Source organism: Patiria miniata, unplaced genomic scaffold, assembly GCF_015706575.1.
Source record: "Patiria miniata isolate m_02_andy unplaced genomic scaffold, ASM1570657v1 HiC_scaffold_25, whole genome shotgun sequence".
NCBI lineage: Eukaryota > Metazoa > Echinodermata > Asteroidea > Valvatida > Asterinidae > Patiria > Patiria miniata.
In genome coordinates, this window is record NW_024037064.1 from 15,194,787 (window position 1) to 15,214,831 (window position 20,045).

The window sequence follows — 20,045 nt, forward strand, 5'->3', positions numbered from 1 at the left end:
GAAACTGACCGACAATGTCGGGCAACACCCGACCAAGGCGGAGGCACAAGGCCTTCGACAGGATCTTGTAATCTACATTGAGAAGGGATATGGGGCGCTTGTTCCTAGGATCAAGCGGATCCCCTCCCTTCTCTAAAAGTGTGATGATTCCCAATCGCTGAGAATCACCTAGACTATTTACAGAAAAGGCGCAACGGAAGACCCCCAGAAGGTCGGGACCGACCAAATCCCAGAACTTCACGTAGAATTCCTTGGGCAGGCCGTCCCCACCAGGAGTCTTACCGTTGGCCATGCTACTTAAAGCCGCATCAAGTTCCGACAGCTCAAGTTGGCTGTCCAAATCGATGCGGCTCTCTTCGTCTAGAAACGCCGACAAAGAGTCTAAAAAAGGAGATTGCAAATCGACCTCCACAGGCTCGTCTGAAAACAAATCGAGATAAAAATCTCGATAAACAGCGGCGATCTCCTCTGGAGAGGAAACAGTGTCCCCTCCGGGACTGTAAACGGAAGAAATGATTTTCTTCCGAGCCTGGGAGGTTTCTTTTTGGTAGAAGTATTTGGACGGCTTCTCCCCTTCATCGAGGTCACGAACCCGCGAGCGGACTCGAGCCCCCTCCGCTTCGAAGTCGTCCAGTTCGGAAATTGCACTCCTAATATTTTCATGCCGAGCAAGAACTTCAGGAGTGGAGTGCCCGGCATTAAGTTCTGAAACGACGGAGCGCAGGGCAGCCAAAAGTGACTCCCTGCGCCTCCGTCTACTTCTAACTTGTCTATAAGAAAAAATGGAAATAAATCGCCTAATGCGGGACTTGACGTCCTCCCACCAGAGGAGTTCGTTTCCGTACCCCTCCTTGAGAGATCGCCAGCCCGCATAAGCTTCTCTAAATTCCCTTTGAAAGCCAGCGTCGGCCAGGATGGAAACATTACATTTCCAATAACCCCGACCGGCGCCAGCAATCTCCGGGAGATTAAATTGCAAAACAACACCGTCATGGTCGCTAAAGTAGCATGGCGAATGCAGGCAAGACACCACGTCGACCGAACTGGACGCGTAAATACGATCCAGCCGGCTCGACACCGTGTTCGCCGCATTGCGCCATGTAAAAGAAATTTCTGACGGATTGAGAGACCGCCAGCAGTCGCTCAAAGAAAAATCGTCTATGAGATGGCCCAGCTCGCCGGACCCAATCCCACAAGATGTGGAATCAGAACCACGGCGATCTAGGTCCAAATTTAAAACACAATTAAAATCTCCCGTAAGAATTACGGGAAGATGTCCCGTCAGACGGGATGCAACTTCCGTGAAGAAGAGACGACGCGTCCTGGGGTCGGTAGGGGCATAAACAGTGCAAAGTCGCACTCCCCTCCCTCCTCCAGGAGCGCGCAAAATACCAGAAACGACCCTCCCTTCAGAATCAAAGGAAGGATCGGAAAAAACAAACGGACTTCTGGCAGGCAGGAGGATGATGGTGCCTCGGGAAGAGGAAGTGCCAAAACTGGCAAACATCTTCCCCTTCCACTCTGCCCGCCAAGAAGCTAAGTCATCATTGCCGGCAATATGACACTCCTGAAGACAAGAAATGTCATACCCCCGGCAAAGACTAAAAATCCGTCTCCTCTTCACTGGATCACGCATCCCATTCACATTTAGTGTGAGAATGGCGACCATGCCGAGTGTATAAAAAATTACTCGGGCGGATCACCCTTAGGGGATCCGTCCTTTGTTTTGCTAGGTGAGGGAGGGGGTTTTGCAACCCTCTTCCCTCTGTCTGAGTCTGAAGACGACTCAGACAGGTTAACTGATGCCGCCCCACCCGGGATGGATGGCGCGGCACTAGAGGAGGGTGCGGCCTTAGCCTTACCCTCCTCCATCTCCGAACCGGAGGAAAACCCTGGCCCCGTGCTCTTTTTCGGGGCCACACACGAAGAGGCCGAGTCCGAACCAGAAGAAGTACTTCTGGCCCTCTTCTTCTTCAATTTTCGCTTCTTCCCCTCTACTGGGGAAAAAGGAATTGCCTTCTCGATGGCCGCTGCCTGGCATTCGATGTCATCACAGACCACCACTGGTGGTCCGTTGACGCCAGTACAGTCGGCACAACCGACCCGATTCGTGAGTGTGCCTCTGGTGATCTCACGACCGCAGTGGAAACATGCCCACGCGGTCGGAGCCTCCAGAGACCCACAAACCCTCGCGCAGCGCAAACACGCTGCTCGAGGCAGTTCAAAGGTGGCTAGAGTCGGAGCCTCCGAGTCCGAAGTGTCGGACTTCGAAGACTCAAACTCGTCCGAGTCGGAGCTCTCCACCCCCGTCACATCCACAGCTGTGGATGCGGTAGGAGGCGAAGGAGGCTCCGACTGGCTAGGTTGTGCAGGGGCAGATTTCCCCTGCACAACTACGTCAGCCCACCGTTTGGTGGGCTTCACTTTGTTAGCGAAAGACTTGGGGCACTTCTGAAAGTTGTGCCCCTCGTCCCCGCAAAACGTGCACTTAACACGGTTGGGGCACTCAGACGAGAGATGCCCCAACTTTAAACATTTGTAGCATTTAACGGCCTTACAGGCCGATGCTACGTGCGCCTGGTCCCCGCAACGGGCGCAAGTCCGGGCTGGCCAGTGTAGCCAACCCAGGCATTGCGGTTCCCGATGCGGAGAACCGAGGGAATGTTTTGGACACCCGACATAAGGTATTGTCGGGTGCCCGTAAATACGGAGGGCTCTTCGGGGTAGGTCTGAAACCTACCCTTATGAACCCTCCCGTATCTAGAGAGGATGGATCGGACGATGTTATCGTCCAGATCCACCTCGACAAACTTAACAGAAACCAGCTTGAGGGTGCCGTGTGAAAGCACATGGCACCCTTCAAGCCGGTCTAAATGCGGTAAAAACCGCTTGGCTTGGGCGGCAGATTTGAACGTTACGTCAAATCTGCCACCCTGCAACGGCTGTAAGGCCTCAAGATGGGCCGCGGGGGAAATCCCCACGCCTTTGAGCGCCTTAAACGCGTCACTAGGCGCCCCCTTGCCGTCAAATTTGACTTCAACGGCGCGGAGGCGCCGAGCTTCGTATGTCTTGGAAGACATATTGAAGCGATCCCCAAAATAAGATGTCCAACTAGGACCAAGAAAGAAAAAACAAAAGAATGGACACCGAAACTAACTTGTGTCGATGTCCAAACTAAGGGATGGTAGCAAACTGCCTACCAGTCCCACAGAAATATATAATACAGATACCGATACAAACTTGTATCGGTAATAAATTATTTATTATATACAAAAGAGTGAGTCACAACTGCTGACTCACTCAACAAGAAGATAAATCACAGGTAGCAACTGCCTACCTGTGATTAAGAAAAAAAATGAACGCGGAGGCCAGGCCCCGCAGACCCGAAATTCCCCACCGGTGTAGTGCAGAGAACCCCGAGCCTACAGGCCCGCAATACCCGCGCTACGGCTCGCTCCCCGCTGCCGACCCACCACCTAGTGTAACGGCGGTAGTCGGCTGCGTAACGGGTCACAAGCCGCAGCACAAGCACACGGGTCCCAACCCCGCAAACGCTATAGAAAGGAGAAAATTCCCCCAACAAAGGACTTCACGGGGCTATGCACACGCACAGCCCCACCCAAATGAATAGGGCCGTGCACGCTGCCACGGCCTAAACAAAGAAACACGTAGAAACGAATGGGCCGTGCACGCTGCCACGGCCCAAACAAAAGACGTGTACAAATGAATAGGCTGGCGTGTACAGCACTGCGTACACAGCCAGCAACGAAAAACCAACACGAAAAACACCCAAAATATCACCAAAATTGCAACGAAAATCTCTAAAAACTAGACCTACTTGGTCTATAAACGAAGACAAAAAGGAAGATACAAAAATTATCTTCTCACGCGATCGAAAAACTTGAATATAGTCGCAGACAACCCGGAGCTCCGGGGAGGCGTGGCTGTCTGAAAAGAACAGATACTACACATGATCTTAGCCAAAAGGCCGAGAAGCGATAACGATTAATATTAAAACAATAGCGCGGAAAGGGATTATTCGTCTTGAAATACTGTTTGCTATTGTTCTTCTTATTATTTATTTTTGCCTTTTTTTGTTTCCTGGTGTGAAAACAAAAAAAAAGACTCCTGCGCGTCCACCGCAACTCAACGAAACCAGGGGAGAGAGAGATGAGCAAGAAATCTCCGGCTTTCTCAGATTAACAGAGACATATACATTCTTAAAAATATTTCTATCATGCATTTTCATACACCTCGATCATATTTCACCCAAAATCTTGTTGAAAAAATTAATCCAGACAAAAAATGGGATCAATGCATCAGTGAGCGAGAGCGTCGGCACTAAATGCCGTACGTACGATGTACCGGGACAAGCATATCAATAGATGGCGCCCTTCAACACTCCCGGTCATCGCGCCTCGGCGTTTCCCATCTGGGTATTTCTCAGGGCCTGCCAATGGGTCCCACATTAGGGGCGGGGAAATACTTCAGTTTGTCAGTAAGCTCCGTGGCCGAGTGGTTAGAGAGCACATGTAGAAAGTAATAGACCGTGGGTTCGAGTCCCAGCCTGCCGCTTTCCTTTAATTGCTTGGTTATTGTTTTGTTTTGTTATTTTTTCACTTACTTATTTCCCCTTTTTGTAATAATTACTATTTTATTTCATTGATTTATTGTTTATTTCGTCATGAAGTTATAAGAAGAAAATTCGAAAGAAAAGAAAACATTCGTCATACCGTTTTCATTTGCGCTTATAATACTTATGTATCAATATCAATGCGGTCCCGCGGGGAGTTAATTGAAGAGAGAGAAAGAAAGAAAAGAAACAAACGGGAAACAAATGTCAACGCACCATTATTTGTCCATTTTTGTAACCTTTGGTGAATAAGTCATTCACATTCTACATGAGGCAACATTTAAGACAATGCATATACATACATGTATGGCTAATGTACTCAGCCGGCCGGCCGGTCACATACGCAGTGCGTAAAATTTTGCATAATGATTAAGTTAAAGGACACAGTGGGAATTCTATCTGGAACAGTGTTCTATTGTTTATAAAAAAAATTAGAGAAATTGATTTCGGCTATGAGTGAAGGTAGAGGTGGAGTTAGACAGGCAGCGACAAATCTCTTTTTTGAAGGTTGTGGTGGCTCTGAAAAGAGCCTTTTGGGTTTGTGGATGCAAAGTAAGTTCTTTTCTTTACTTTGACACTTTGGCGGTCTTCTTGGGCAGAAGAACTTGCTGGATGTTGGGAAGGACACCACCCTGCGCGATGGTAACTCCGCTCATCAACTTGTTCAACTCCTCGTCGTTGCGTATAGCAAGCTGCAGATGGCGGGGATTAATTCTCGTCTTCTTGTTGTCTCGTGCAGCGTTTCCGGCCAGTTCCAAGATCTCCGCGGTAAGGTACTCCATCACTGCCGCAAGGTAGACCGGTGCACCGGCACCGACACGCTGGGCGTAGTTGCCCTTACGCAGAAATCTGTGAACACGACCCACGGGGAACTGGAGTCCCGCCCTGGAGGACCTGCTCTTGGCCTTGCTTCTTGCTTTGCCGCTCTTTCCTCGCCCAGTCATCTTGACAGTATAGTGACAGAAGATGAATGTACTCTGCAGTAAAGGTGGTGTGTGAATGAACCCACTTGGAAAACACAACACTAGTTATAGCGTTCTGGTGGATTGGCTGAAGCGTGCCAAGTAGCCAATCACGCGACACGGGCGTGCCCGTCGCACGGTTGGGTGCACCGCATCCATTTTGGACGCGGGGGACGAGGGAACAAAAAATTACAACTGTGTCATCGTCGTTCAAAGTAATGGAATCACTAGATAAAACACAGAAACATGCAACATTCTTACCTCCATTTTAAGACGTTTTATTGTTATTCCGCCGAAGAAGTCCCATGATCTTTCGACCAGCCTCCGCACAATGGCAGTGATTCGTTGCTCTCACGCGGCGGTTAAAACTGGCCTCGGTTTCTTGCTAGATATTTGTAACATCCCACAGACGAAATCCTAATTTATTTTTTAATAGTAACCCACTCAACAAAATGCAAGCACTCGTCCGGAGATTGAAAGAAATGACCAATTGAAAAAGGCTGTGGCATAAATTAAATTATGTGTTTACGACGACGACAAGACTCAGGGATTAACTTTAATCGCATTACCTCCCCTCGCCTCACGAAGGGTAAAAGCATATTAAAAAAAAAGAGAGAGAGTGAAAGGGACACAACAGAATAAAAAAAGGTTAGTTGTAAAACCTAAGAAATGGGCTGATCGGGCGAACTGAGCTGACTGGCAAATCTCTTTTTGGAAACTGTGTTGGCTCTGAAAAGAGCCGTTTGGTTTTGAAGCCTTCAAAATTTCTATTTTGAAGTCGTGTACTTGGTGACGGCCTTGGTGCCTTCGCTGACTGCATGCTTAGCAAGCTCCCCGGGAAGAAGTAGGCGTACTGCTGTCTGCACTTCACGGCTTGTGATGGTGGACTTCTTGTTGTAGAGAGCGAGGCGAGAAGATTCGCTGGCGATGCGCTCAAACACGTCGTTGACAAAGCTGTTCATGATGCTCATTGCCTTGCTCGAGATTCCGGTGTCGGGGTGCACCTGTTTCATCACTTTGTAGATGTAGATGCCGTAGCTCTCCTTGCGACGCCGGTGCCTCTTTTTGTTTGCGCTAACCGGACCCTTAGTATTTCCGGCCTTCTTCTGACCTTTTCCGCTAACTTTGGGAGCCATATTGGAGGACTTGGAATGTATCGGATCGTGAGATCGAATGAAAGACCAGCACGTCTTGGCCGGCTTTTATTGTGCACAGCTTGGATTCTGACCACCCATGCATCGTCCACTTTCCCGCCAGTGACCGCTAACCCATGCGTGAAGAAAGCGGTATGCGTGCATAGTTATACAATGCACGCACGGCACGACCCCCCCCCCCCCCCCCTCCCCGGCAAGGGTATTTTTAGCCTTTTTCTCAGACTGACACGTGTATAAGTGTCCTTCTTAAATATTATTGTCTACTGAATTTCTGGGAAATAATAAAGTCATCTCCAGCGGAGGGCGAATTAATATGTCGTAGTGCACCAATACTTCTTTAAATGTTGTTTCCCCCTTATGCACCATCCATTTATAATGAATCATACAATGTAACGCAAAACCGACGAAAATAAGAGAACGAGTACCTGTAATTGTCAAAACAGATAGGAAATATATATCATTATTACCATGCCCATAACAATTCAATTTTGCCTGGAACACGTTTCGGATGAGGCATACGTATAGAACCCAAAAAGTGGAATGTATTTGGACAGAATATCAACAATAATAATTCGGAAAAAAATCAACGGCCCTTTATTCTTTATTTGAAGGAAAACTCAGGGATTGGACTTAATCTCTCTTTGAAGAAGTAGTGGCTCTGAAAAGAGCCGTTAGTTTTATTTCTTTTTGCGCACACAACGTGCTCAAGCTCGTTCACCCCGAATTCGGCGGGCCAACTGGATGTCCTTGGGCATGATGGTGACCCTCTTGGCGTGAATGGCGCACAGGTTGGTGTCTTCGAAGAGGCCGACGAGGTAAGCTTCGCTCGCTTCTTGCAATGCCATGACGGCAGAACTCTGGAATCGCAGTTCAGTTTTGAAATCCTGTGCAATTTCACGCACAAGTCTCTGGAATGGCAGCTTTCGGATCAGCAGTTCGGTGCTCTTCTGGTAGCGGCGAATCTCACGGAGGGCGACGGTTCCCGGTCGGTACCGATGGGGTTTCTTGACACCGCCAGTCGCCGGTGCGCTCTTGCGGGCCGCCTTGGTGGCCAACTGCTTCCTGGGGGCTTTCCCCCCGGTGCTCTTTCTTGCCGTCTGCTTGGTGCGCGCCATGGTCAAGGGTATGGTTTGATGAACGGTGATCACAACTGAGTGCAGATTGAGCGAACGGACCCCGCCTCTTAAGGCCGGCGCATAGCATCCTAGGTTGGAAGCCTAACAATGGGCTATCTTCCGATTGGGTGCTTCGGGGGCCAAGCGGAGACGCTTCAGTGATCACGATTTCCGTACGTTGAAAAAGTATAGACGTTAAATTTCAATCGAAAATGCTGCTTTTCCGAGCCTATAGTATTATGAGCCCTCGGCAACAGAATCCATTTGGGATCGTTGTGACTACAATATTTCTCCCACCCCCTACTTGGGATTAATTGAACCCCAATAAACACCCCCTCCCCCACCCCCTAAAAGAAAAGTGACAAACATACGGATTTCCCTGGCTGCTGTTTATGTTTGTTTTGTAATAAAGACAATAATCACACACACCCATTCGCGAACAAAATGTCACGGATCCCTCTATACGTTCCCCGCTATATCCTGAGACGAGCACCCAGTAATTATTACTTAATCGACTTTGACAAAAAATGGAGACCAGACATGTTTTACAGTGGAAATAGGGAGGGGAAAAGCAACTCTAAGAACACACATGACAAGGACAAGTGAAATCGAGTAAAATCAAGATTCAATCTCTTTTTTGAAATAGTGGTGGCTCTGAAAAGAGCCGTTCGGTTTGATTTTTGAATATGGTGTCTAGCCGCCGAAGCCGTACAGCGTGCGTCCCTGTCTCTTCAGCGCATACACCACGTCCATTGCAGTGACAGTCTTCCTCTTGGCGTGCTCGCAGTAGGTGACTGCATCGCGGATAACGTTCTCCAGGAAAACCTTGAGGACTCCGCGGGTTTCTTCGTAGATGAGCCCGGAGATACGCTTGACTCCTCCGCGGCGGGCCAGCCGACGAATGGCTGGTTTAGTGATTCCCTGGATGTTATCTCGGAGAACCTTGCGGTGTCGCTTGGCACCCCCTTTGCCTAGTCCCTTTCCTCCTTTGCCACGGCCAGACATGTTTGTGTCTCCTCAGTCGGTTGTAGATGATTCAATGGCCATCCCAGCCCCGGCGAGGCAACTTATAGGACATGCGCGGACGCGATATGAGCATGCGAAGCCATCAACTGTTACGGCGCCCTCTGGCGACCAATCGTGGCAGGAGCACTCATCCTGGGAAACAAACAAATCAGAAGCAAAACAAGGGGGAAAAGGGATAACAAATAAGAAAAGGAAGAAGATGCCTAGAAACATATTGCAACGAGACTCAAACAATACATTTATAACCAGACACAGAGGGGTCGTGGCCAAGCCTTTTTTTTTTTTTTTTTTTTTTACACCTTGAACGGAAATCAATGGAAACGCCAACATCATAATTTAACAAGACTTTACACACTTACTAATATTTACCGTAATTCAATGTGAAAGCCCTGTCACCAAAACGTCAAAAGAAAACGAACCTTTAACGACGGGGCACCGTAGTCAGAACCTGTTTTTGTATTAATTTATGTTCCCCGAAGGGAGTGGGCCGAATCCCGGATGTACTGCTATACCGGGCCAACCCGTGGCCGGGACGAGGCAAGCCTCTATTCCACGGCCCAAATCCAAAAATCAGTTTAATATACTGGCTGTTCAATGAACAGCGTTTCAGATATTAAGCTGAAAAGAACAGATACTTATTTTTTATGGCCCCCCCACAAGACCACGCTTGGGGGACCGGGCAGGCCGACCACGTCGGACCAAGCTAGTAGGGTTGCGAACCCTCCTGCCCGGGACAAAGACAACATACAAAGGCGACTTCACGCCTACACATATAACACAAAAAATGGCGACTTCACGCCGATACAAAGGCGACTTCACGCCTAAACTAAGGCAACTTCATGCCTGAACAAAGGCAACTTCATGCCTAAACAAAATCACCCATGCGAGGCAGAACACGGAAGACCGTCACTACGCAAGCCGGGGACCACTTCGGGGGAGGAGCCTTACAGACTCAAGGCTAAGTGCAATGCCGAGTCTGGACCACCTCCTGATGTTCCTGACCGAGACTAAGACCGATGTGCAATGATCTTAGCCAAAAGGCCGAGAAGCGATAACGATTAATATTAAAACAATAGCGCGGAAAGGGATTATTCGTCTTGAAATACTGTTTGCTATTGTTCTTCTTATTATTTATTTTTGCCTTTTTTTGTTTCCTGGTGTGAAAACAAAAAAAAAGACTCCTGCGCGTCCACCGCAACTCAACGAAACCAGGGGAGAGAGAGATGAGCAAGAAATCTCCGGCTTTCTCAGATTAACAGAGACATATACATTCTTAAAAATATTTCTATCATGCATTTTCATACACCTCGATCATATTTCACCCAAAATCTTGTTGAAAAAATTAATCCAGACAAAAAATGGGATCAATGCATCAGTGAGCGAGAGCGTCGGCACTAAATGCCGTACGTACGATGTACCGGGACAAGCATATCAATAGATGGCGCCCTTCAACACTCCCGGTCATCGCGCCTCGGCGTTTCCCATCTGGGTATTTCTCAGGGCCTGCCAATGGGTCCCACATTAGGGGCGGGGAAATACTTCAGTTTGTCAGTAAGCTCCGTGGCCGAGTGGTTAGAGAGCACATGTAGAAAGTAATAGACCGTGGGTTCGAGTCCCAGCCTGCCGCTTTCCTTTAATTGCTTGGTTATTGTTTTGTTTTGTTATTTTTTCACTTACTTATTTCCCCTTTTTGTAATAATTACTATTTTATTTCATTGATTTATTGTTTATTTCGTCATGAAGTTATAAGAAGAAAATTCGAAAGAAAAGAAAACATTCGTCATACCGTTTTCATTTGCGCTTATAATACTTATGTATCAATATCAATGCGGTCCCGCGGGGAGTTAATTGAAGAGAGAGAAAGAAAGAAAAGAAACAAACGGGAAACAAATGTCAACGCACCATTATTTGTCCATTTTTGTAACCTTTGGTGAATAAGTCATTCACATTCTACATGAGGCAACATTTAAGACAATGCATATACATACATGTATGGCTAATGTACTCAGCCGGCCGGCCGGTCACATACGCAGTGCGTAAAATTTTGCATAATGATTAAGTTAAAGGACACAGTGGGAATTCTATCTGGAACAGTGTTCTATTGTTTATAAAAAAAATTAGAGAAATTGATTTCGGCTATGAGTGAAGGTAGAGGTGGAGTTAGACAGGCAGCGACAAATCTCTTTTTTGAAGGTTGTGGTGGCTCTGAAAAGAGCCTTTTGGGTTTGTGGATGCAAAGTAAGTTCTTTTCTTTACTTTGACACTTTGGCGGTCTTCTTGGGCAGAAGAACTTGCTGGATGTTGGGAAGGACACCACCCTGCGCGATGGTAACTCCGCTCATCAACTTGTTCAACTCCTCGTCGTTGCGTATAGCAAGCTGCAGATGGCGGGGATTAATTCTCGTCTTCTTGTTGTCTCGTGCAGCGTTTCCGGCCAGTTCCAAGATCTCCGCGGTAAGGTACTCCATCACTGCCGCAAGGTAGACCGGTGCACCGGCACCGACACGCTGGGCGTAGTTGCCCTTACGCAGAAATCTGTGAACACGACCCACGGGGAACTGGAGTCCCGCCCTGGAGGACCTGCTCTTGGCCTTGCTTCTTGCTTTGCCGCTCTTTCCTCGCCCAGTCATCTTGACAGTATAGTGACAGAAGATGAATGTACTCTGCAGTAAAGGTGGTGTGTGAATGAACCCACTTGGAAAACACAACACTAGTTATAGCGTTCTGGTGGATTGGCTGAAGCGTGCCAAGTAGCCAATCACGCGACACGGGCGTGCCCGTCGCACGGTTGGGTGCACCGCATCCATTTTGGACGCGGGGGACGAGGGAACAAAAAATTACAACTGTGTCATCGTCGTTCAAAGTAATGGAATCACTAGATAAAACACAGAAACATGCAACATTCTTACCTCCATTTTAAGACGTTTTATTGTTATTCCGCCGAAGAAGTCCCATGATCTTTCGACCAGCCTCCGCACAATGGCAGTGATTCGTTGCTCTCACGCGGCGGTTAAAACTGGCCTCGGTTTCTTGCTAGATATTTGTAACATCCCACAGACGAAATCCTAATTTATTTTTTAATAGTAACCCACTCAACAAAATGCAAGCACTCGTCCGGAGATTGAAAGAAATGACCAATTGAAAAAGGCTGTGGCATAAATTAAATTATGTGTTTACGACGACGACAAGACTCAGGGATTAACTTTAATCGCATTACCTCCCCTCGCCTCACGAAGGGTAAAAGCATATTAAAAAAAAAGAGAGAGAGTGAAAGGGACACAACAGAATAAAAAAAGGTTAGTTGTAAAACCTAAGAAATGGGCTGATCGGGCGAACTGAGCTGACTGGCAAATCTCTTTTTGGAAACTGTGTTGGCTCTGAAAAGAGCCGTTTGGTTTTGAAGCCTTCAAAATTTCTATTTTGAAGTCGTGTACTTGGTGACGGCCTTGGTGCCTTCGCTGACTGCATGCTTAGCAAGCTCCCCGGGAAGAAGTAGGCGTACTGCTGTCTGCACTTCACGGCTTGTGATGGTGGACTTCTTGTTGTAGAGAGCGAGGCGAGAAGATTCGCTGGCGATGCGCTCAAACACGTCGTTGACAAAGCTGTTCATGATGCTCATTGCCTTGCTCGAGATTCCGGTGTCGGGGTGCACCTGTTTCATCACTTTGTAGATGTAGATGCCGTAGCTCTCCTTGCGACGCCGGTGCCTCTTTTTGTTTGCGCTAACCGGACCCTTAGTATTTCCGGCCTTCTTCTGACCTTTTCCGCTAACTTTGGGAGCCATATTGGAGGACTTGGAATGTATCGGATCGTGAGATCGAATGAAAGACCAGCACGTCTTGGCCGGCTTTTATTGTGCACAGCTTGGATTCTGACCACCCATGCATCGTCCACTTTCCCGCCAGTGACCGCTAACCCATGCGTGAAGAAAGCGGTATGCGTGCATAGTTATACAATGCACGCACGGCACGACCCCCCCCCCCCCCCCTCCCCGGCAAGGGTATTTTTAGCCTTTTTCTCAGACTGACACGTGTATAAGTGTCCTTCTTAAATATTATTGTCTACTGAATTTCTGGGAAATAATAAAGTCATCTCCAGCGGAGGGCGAATTAATATGTCGTAGTGCACCAATACTTCTTTAAATGTTGTTTCCCCCTTATGCACCATCCATTTATAATGAATCATACAATGTAACGCAAAACCGACGAAAATAAGAGAACGAGTACCTGTAATTGTCAAAACAGATAGGAAATATATATCATTATTACCATGCCCATAACAATTCAATTTTGCCTGGAACACGTTTCGGATGAGGCATACGTATAGAACCCAAAAAGTGGAATGTATTTGGACAGAATATCAACAATAATAATTCGGAAAAAAATCAACGGCCCTTTATTCTTTATTTGAAGGAAAACTCAGGGATTGGACTTAATCTCTCTTTGAAGAAGTAGTGGCTCTGAAAAGAGCCGTTAGTTTTATTTCTTTTTGCGCACACAACGTGCTCAAGCTCGTTCACCCCGAATTCGGCGGGCCAACTGGATGTCCTTGGGCATGATGGTGACCCTCTTGGCGTGAATGGCGCACAGGTTGGTGTCTTCGAAGAGGCCGACGAGGTAAGCTTCGCTCGCTTCTTGCAATGCCATGACGGCAGAACTCTGGAATCGCAGTTCAGTTTTGAAATCCTGTGCAATTTCACGCACAAGTCTCTGGAATGGCAGCTTTCGGATCAGCAGTTCGGTGCTCTTCTGGTAGCGGCGAATCTCACGGAGGGCGACGGTTCCCGGTCGGTACCGATGGGGTTTCTTGACACCGCCAGTCGCCGGTGCGCTCTTGCGGGCCGCCTTGGTGGCCAACTGCTTCCTGGGGGCTTTCCCCCCGGTGCTCTTTCTTGCCGTCTGCTTGGTGCGCGCCATGGTCAAGGGTATGGTTTGATGAACGGTGATCACAACTGAGTGCAGATTGAGCGAACGGACCCCGCCTCTTAAGGCCGGCGCATAGCATCCTAGGTTGGAAGCCTAACAATGGGCTATCTTCCGATTGGGTGCTTCGGGGGCCAAGCGGAGACGCTTCAGTGATCACGATTTCCGTACGTTGAAAAAGTATAGACGTTAAATTTCAATCGAAAATGCTGCTTTTCCGAGCCTATAGTATTATGAGCCCTCGGCAACAGAATCCATTTGGGATCGTTGTGACTACAATATTTCTCCCACCCCCTACTTGGGATTAATTGAACCCCAATAAACACCCCCTCCCCCACCCCCTAAAAGAAAAGTGACAAACATACGGATTTCCCTGGCTGCTGTTTATGTTTGTTTTGTAATAAAGACAATAATCACACACACCCATTCGCGAACAAAATGTCACGGATCCCTCTATACGTTCCCCGCTATATCCTGAGACGAGCACCCAGTAATTATTACTTAATCGACTTTGACAAAAAATGGAGACCAGACATGTTTTACAGTGGAAATAGGGAGGGGAAAAGCAACTCTAAGAACACACATGACAAGGACAAGTGAAATCGAGTAAAATCAAGATTCAATCTCTTTTTTGAAATAGTGGTGGCTCTGAAAAGAGCCGTTCGGTTTGATTTTTGAATATGGTGTCTAGCCGCCGAAGCCGTACAGCGTGCGTCCCTGTCTCTTCAGCGCATACACCACGTCCATTGCAGTGACAGTCTTCCTCTTGGCGTGCTCGCAGTAGGTGACTGCATCGCGGATAACGTTCTCCAGGAAAACCTTGAGGACTCCGCGGGTTTCTTCGTAGATGAGCCCGGAGATACGCTTGACTCCTCCGCGGCGGGCCAGCCGACGAATGGCTGGTTTAGTGATTCCCTGGATGTTATCTCGGAGAACCTTGCGGTGTCGCTTGGCACCCCCTTTGCCTAGTCCCTTTCCTCCTTTGCCACGGCCAGACATGTTTGTGTCTCCTCAGTCGGTTGTAGATGATTCAATGGCCATCCCAGCCCCGGCGAGGCAACTTATAGGACATGCGCGGACGCGATATGAGCATGCGAAGCCATCAACTGTTACGGCGCCCTCTGGCGACCAATCGTGGCAGGAGCACTCATCCTGGGAAACAAACAAATCAGAAGCAAAACAAGGGGGAAAAGGGATAACAAATAAGAAAAGGAAGAAGATGCCTAGAAACATATTGCAACGAGACTCAAACAATACATTTATAACCAGACACAGAGGGGTCGTGGCCAAGCCTTTTTTTTTTTTTTTTTTTTTTTACACCTTGAACGGAAATCAATGGAAACGCCAACATCATAATTTAACAAGACTTTACACACTTACTAATATTTACCGTAATTCAATGTGAAAGCCCTGTCACCAAAACGTCAAAAGAAAACGAACCTTTAACGACGGGGCACCGTAGTCAGAACCTGTTTTTGTATTAATTTATGTTCCCCGAAGGGAGTGGGCCGAATCCCGGATGTACTGCTATACCGGGCCAACCCGTGGCCGGGACGAGGCAAGCCTCTATTCCACGGCCCAAATCCAAAAATCAGTTTAATATACTGGCTGTTCAATGAACAGCGTTTCAGATATTAAGCTGAAAAGAACAGATACTTATTTTTTATGGCCCCCCCACAAGACCACGCTTGGGGGACCGGGCAGGCCGACCACGTCGGACCAAGCTAGTAGGGTTGCGAACCCTCCTGCCCGGGACAAAGACAACATACAAAGGCGACTTCACGCCTACACATATAACACAAAAAATGGCGACTTCACGCCGATACAAAGGCGACTTCACGCCTAAACTAAGGCAACTTCATGCCTGAACAAAGGCAACTTCATGCCTAAACAAAATCACCCATGCGAGGCAGAACACGGAAGACCGTCACTACGCAAGCCGGGGACCACTTCGGGGGAGGAGCCTTACAGACTCAAGGCTAAGTGCAATGCCGAGTCTGGACCACCTCCTGATGTTCCTGACCGAGACTAAGACCGATGTGCAATGATCTTAGCCAAAAGGCCGAGAAGCGATAACGATTAATATTAAAACAATAGCGCGGAAAGGGATTATTCGTCTTGAAATACTGTTTGCTATTGTTCTTCTTATTATTTATTTTTGCCTTTTTTTGTTTCCTGGTGTGAAAACAAAAAAAAAGACTCCTGCGCGTCCACCGCAACTCAACGAAACCAGGGGAGAGAGAGATGAGCAAGAAATCTCCGGCTTTCTCAGATTAACAGAGACATATACATTCTTAAAAATATTTCTATCATGCATTTTCATACACCTCGATCATATTTCACCCAAAATCTTGTTGAAAAAATTAATCCAGACAAAAAATGGGATCAATGCATCAGTGAGCGAGAGCGTCGGCACTAAATGCCGTACGTACGATGTACCGGGACAAGCATATCAATAGATGGCGCCCTTCAACACTCCCGGTCATCGCGCCTCGGCGTTTCCCATCTGGGTATTTCTCAGGGCCTGCCAATGGGTCCCACATTAGGGGCGGGGAAATACTTCAGTTTGTCAGTAAGCTCCGTGGCCGAGTGGTTAGAGAGCACATGTAGAAAGTAATAGACCGTGGGTTCGAGTCCCAGCCTGCCGCTTTCCTTTAATTGCTTGGTTATTGTTTTGTTTTGTTATTTTTTCACTTACTTATTTCCCCTTTTTGTAATAATTACTATTTTATTTCATTGATTTATTGTTTATTTCGTCATGAAGTTATAAGAAGAAAATTCGAAAGAAAAGAAAACATTCGTCATACCGTTTTCATTTGCGCTTATAATACTTATGTATCAATATCAATGCGGTCCCGCGGGGAGTTAATTGAAGAGAGAGAAAGAAAGAAAAGAAACAAACGGGAAACAAATGTCAACGCACCATTATTTGTCCATTTTTGTAACCTTTGGTGAATAAGTCATTCACATTCTACATGAGGCAACATTTAAGACAATGCATATACATACATGTATGGCTAATGTACTCAGCCGGCCGGCCGGTCACATACGCAGTGCGTAAAATTTTGCATAATGATTAAGTTAAAGGACACAGTGGGAATTCTATCTGGAACAGTGTTCTATTGTTTATAAAAAAAATTAGAGAAATTGATTTCGGCTATGAGTGAAGGTAGAGGTGGAGTTAGACAGGCAGCGACAAATCTCTTTTTTGAAGGTTGTGGTGGCTCTGAAAAGAGCCTTTTGGGTTTGTGGATGCAAAGTAAGTTCTTTTCTTTACTTTGACACTTTGGCGGTCTTCTTGGGCAGAAGAACTTGCTGGATGTTGGGAAGGACACCACCCTGCGCGATGGTAACTCCGCTCATCAACTTGTTCAACTCCTCGTCGTTGCGTATAGCAAGCTGCAGATGGCGGGGATTAATTCTCGTCTTCTTGTTGTCTCGTGCAGCGTTTCCGGCCAGTTCCAAGATCTCCGCGGTAAGGTACTCCATCACTGCCGCAAGGTAGACCGGTGCACCGGCACCGACACGCTGGGCGTAGTTGCCCTTACGCAGAAATCTGTGAACACGACCCACGGGGAACTGGAGTCCCGCCCTGGAGGACCTGCTCTTGGCCTTGCTTCTTGCTTTGCCGCTCTTTCCTCGCCCAGTCATCTTGACAGTATAGTGACAGAAGATGAATGTACTCTGCAGTAAAGGTGGTGTGTGAATGAACCCACTTGGAAAACACAACACTAGTTATAGCGTTCTGGTGGATTGGCTGAAGCGTGCCAAGTAGCCAATCACGCGACACGGGCGTGCCCGTCGCACGGTTGGGTGCACCGCATCCATTTTGGACGCGGGGGACGAGGGAACAAAAAATTACAACTGTGTCATCGTCGTTCAAAGTAATGGAATCACTAGATAAAACACAGAAACATGCAACATTCTTACCTCCATTTTAAGACGTTTTATTGTTATTCCGCCGAAGAAGTCCCATGATCTTTCGACCAGCCTCCGCACAATGGCAGTGATTCGTTGCTCTCACGCGGCGGTTAAAACTGGCCTCGGTTTCTTGCTAGATATTTGTAACATCCCACAGACGAAATCCTAATTTATTTTTTAATAGTAACCCACTCAACAAAATGCAAGCACTCGTCCGGAGATTGAAAGAAATGACCAATTGAAAAAGGCTGTGGCATAAATTAAATTATGTGTTTACGACGACGACAAGACTCAGGGATTAACTTTAATCGCATTACCTCCCCTCGCCTCACGAAGGGTAAAAGCATATTAAAAAAAAAGAGAGAGAGTGAAAGGGACACAACAGAATAAAAAAAGGTTAGTTGTAAAACCTAAGAAATGGGCTGATCGGGCGAACTGAGCTGACTGGCAAATCTCTTTTTGGAAACTGTGTTGGCTCTGAAAAGAGCCGTTTGGTTTTGAAGCCTTCAAAATTTCTATTTTGAAGTCGTGTACTTGGTGACGGCCTTGGTGCCTTCGCTGACTGCATGCTTAGCAAGCTCCCCGGGAAGAAGTAGGCGTACTGCTGTCTGCACTTCACGGCTTGTGATGGTGGACTTCTTGTTGTAGAGAGCGAGGCGAGAAGATTCGCTGGCGATGCGCTCAAACACGTCGTTGACAAAGCTGTTCATGATGCTCATTGCCTTGCTCGAGATTCCGGTGTCGGGGTGCACCTGTTTCATCACTTTGTAGATGTAGATGCCGTAGCTCTCCTTGCGACGCCGGTGCCTCTTTTTGTTTGCGCTAACCGGACCCTTAGTATTTCCGGCCTTCTTCTGACCTTTTCCGCTAACTTTGGGAGCCATATTGGAGGACTTGGAATGTATCGGATCGTGAGATCGAATGAAAGACCAGCACGTCTTGGCCGGCTTTTATTGTGCACAGCTTGGATTCTGACCACCCATGCATCGTCCACTTTCCCGCCAGTGACCGCTAACCCATGCGTGAAGAAAGCGGTATGCGTGCATAGTTATACAATGCACGCACGGCACGACCCCCCCCCCCCCCCCCCCCCCGGCAAGGGTATTTTTAGCCTTTTTCTCAGACTGACACGTGTATAAGTGTCCTTCTTAAATATTATTGTCTACTGAATTTCTGGGAAATAATAAAGTCATCTCCAGCGGAGGGCGAATTAATATGTCGTAGTGCACCAATACTTCTTTAAATGTTGTTTCCCCCTTATGCACCATCCATTTATAATGAATCATACAATGTAACGCAAAACCGACGAAAATAAGAGAACGAGTACCTGTAATTGTCAAAACAGATAGGAAATATATATCATTATTACCATGCCCATAACAATTCAATTTTGCCTGGAACACGTTTCGGATGAGGCATACGTATAGAACCCAAAAAGTGGAATGTATTTGGACAGAATATCAACAATAATAATTCGGAAAAAAATCAACGGCCCTTTATTCTTTATTTGAAGGAAAACTCAGGGATTGGACTTAATCTCTCTTTGAAGAAGTAGTGGCTCTGAAAAGAGCCGTTAGTTTTATTTCTTTTTGCGCACACAACGTGCTCAAGCTCGTTCACCCCGAATTCGGCGGGCCAACTGGATGTCCTTGGGCATGATGGTGACCCTCTTGGCGTGAATGGCGCACAGGTTGGTGTCTTCGAAGAGGCCGACGAGGTAAGCTTCGCTCGCTTCTTGCAATGCCATGACGGCAGAACTCTGGAATCGCAGTTCAGTTTTGAAATCCTGTGCAATTTCACGCACAAGTCTCTGGAATGGCAGCTTTCGGATCAGCAGTTCGGTGCTCTTCTGGTAGCGGCGAATCTCACGGAGGGCGACGGTTCCCGGTCGGTACCGATGGGGTTTCTTGACACCGCCAGTCGCCGGTGCGCTCTTGCGGGCCGCCTTGGTGGCCAACTGCTTCCTGGGGGCTTTCCCCCCGGTGCTCTTTCTTGCCGTCTGCTTGGTGCGCGCCATGGTCAAGGGTATGGTTTGATGAACGGTGATCACAACTGAGTGCAGATTGAGCGAACGGACCCCGCCTCTTAAGGCCGGCGCATAGCATCCTAGGTTGGAAGCCTAACAATGGGCTATCTTCCGATTGGGTGCTTCGGGGGCCAAGCGGAGACGCTTCAGTGATCACGATTTCCGTACGTTGAAAAAGTATAGACGTTAAATTTCAATCGAAAATGCTGCTTTTCCGAGCCTATAGTATTATGAGCCCTCGGCAACAGAATCCATTTGGGATCGTTGTGACTACAATATTTCTCCC

At 47.5% G+C, this 20,045-nt stretch overlaps 2 non-coding genes and 1 pseudogene across 2 annotated transcripts; all 3 read right to left on the minus strand.

The window, feature by feature from the left end:
• Positions 1 to 3,781: 3,781 nt before the first annotated feature.
• LOC119733534 lies at positions 3,782 to 4,000 on the minus strand (annotated as a pseudogene).
• Positions 4,001 to 9,367: 5,367 nt separating this feature from the next.
• Positions 9,368 to 9,552, minus strand: LOC119733503. The gene has a single exon (XR_005271871.1). It is a non-coding gene; the product is annotated as a U2 spliceosomal RNA (small nuclear RNA).
• Positions 9,553 to 15,310: 5,758 nt separating this feature from the next.
• Positions 15,311 to 15,495, minus strand: LOC119733504. The gene has a single exon (XR_005271872.1). It is a non-coding gene; the product is annotated as a U2 spliceosomal RNA (small nuclear RNA).
• Between the last annotated feature and the right edge of the window lie 4,550 nt (positions 15,496 to 20,045).